Consider the following 1,323-nt stretch of genomic DNA (forward strand, 5'->3'; position numbering starts at 1 on the left):
ATAAAATAAAATCAATAAAAAATAAATACAAACATTAATCATAAGTAAATGAAATATCTGATGATCTCATTATGTCTGGTAGTAATGTCATCTAAGTATTTAAATATTCATCGATATATTCCTTTGCTAAATTTCCTTTTATTTCTCTTTTATATTAAACTTTTTTTAGCGAGCACAACTCCAAATCATCTTTTATTAATATAGAAAGGTCATATTTAGCAAAAGACACAAGGCAGGGAAGTGTCAGACCTGAGGCCTGAGCCCATGCTGAGGGAGAAGGAGGCTCGGGGCACGTGGGAGAAGTGCTGGGAAGGGCTGAGTAGTGGGGGCCGCAGAAAGTTCCAGTGGGCAACACTGTCGGCAGGTCATGGGTGGGACTCACGGGGACCTCACTGCTAACTCTTGTTGCGTTGGTGGGATGGGATGGGGGGAGGGGGAATCGTTAGCGCTGCCACCTGGAGTGAGAGCCGCCCCTTGGTTCCTGGAGGGCACGCATCAAGGGACACAGGACAGGAAGCCCAGGATGATTAGTGCAACTAGGGATGAGGGCCAGGGAGAAGCAGGTGCTCTGGAGTGGCCGGGAAAAGTCCAGACACGGAGGCTTAGGAGCTTCCTGTGAAATGCGGGCGTTCCGCCCTGTCTCTGCCAGGCACTCTGACTAGGGATGGATGATCCTTCTCTTCAGGTGCTCCGTGGTGCTCTTGCTGCCAGCATAGGTGGCCCAGATCCCTTTGCCCATCTCCCCTGTGACCGACAGCAGTTCCCTGTGGGTGCTGTGGGAGCCCTGGGCGCCGGGTGGTTTCATGGCCTGCACACAGCCCATAGATGGCGGTCCAAAGTCGTTAAACAGCTGTCTGAAAGGGGCAGCGGCTCCTGGCACTGAGCCCGACGGCGATGGGACGCTTCCTGTAGGGACCGGGGTACCCGGCCCCGGGATGCTGGAGCCGGGGGTGCTGCTGGGGGCAGGCGTGATGGGTTTGTAGGACATCCTCAACAACAGGGTGCTGGGGACGCCAGCAGGCCGTTCCTCCGGGGTTGGCTGCCTGGCCGCTCAGCCAAGATCTGATTTGCAAGCTGGCTGCACGCCCCCTACTAAATCTATGTTGAACTTTTTAACTACAATTTTTATTAATCTAAGTACAGTTCAGATATTCTCGATGAAAATTTCACATTTGAGTTGGGACGTACTAAAATGTAAAATACACAATGAATTTCAAAGATTTCATATGAAAAAATGCAAACTATTTCTAGTAATTTTTACATTGATTACATGTTGACACAGTATTTTGGGTATATTGAGTTAAAATATGCAATTATTTTTTT

The 1,323-nt window shown here is 49.1% G+C and overlaps 1 pseudogene across 1 annotated transcript; it reads right to left on the bottom strand.

The window, feature by feature from the left end:
• Positions 1-6: 6 nt before the first annotated feature.
• Positions 7-1,309, bottom strand: LOC105515947 (annotated as a pseudogene). Its single transcript, XR_001002416.1, has one exon. The product of XR_001002416.1 is annotated as a cyclin-dependent kinase 2-associated protein 2 pseudogene (transcript).
• Positions 1,310-1,323: the final 14 nt, after the last annotated feature.

The sequence above is a fragment of the Colobus angolensis genome, unplaced genomic scaffold (genome assembly GCF_000951035.1).
Source record: "Colobus angolensis palliatus isolate OR3802 unplaced genomic scaffold, Cang.pa_1.0 Scaffold2706, whole genome shotgun sequence".
NCBI classification, from domain to species: Eukaryota; Metazoa; Chordata; class Mammalia; order Primates; family Cercopithecidae; genus Colobus; species Colobus angolensis.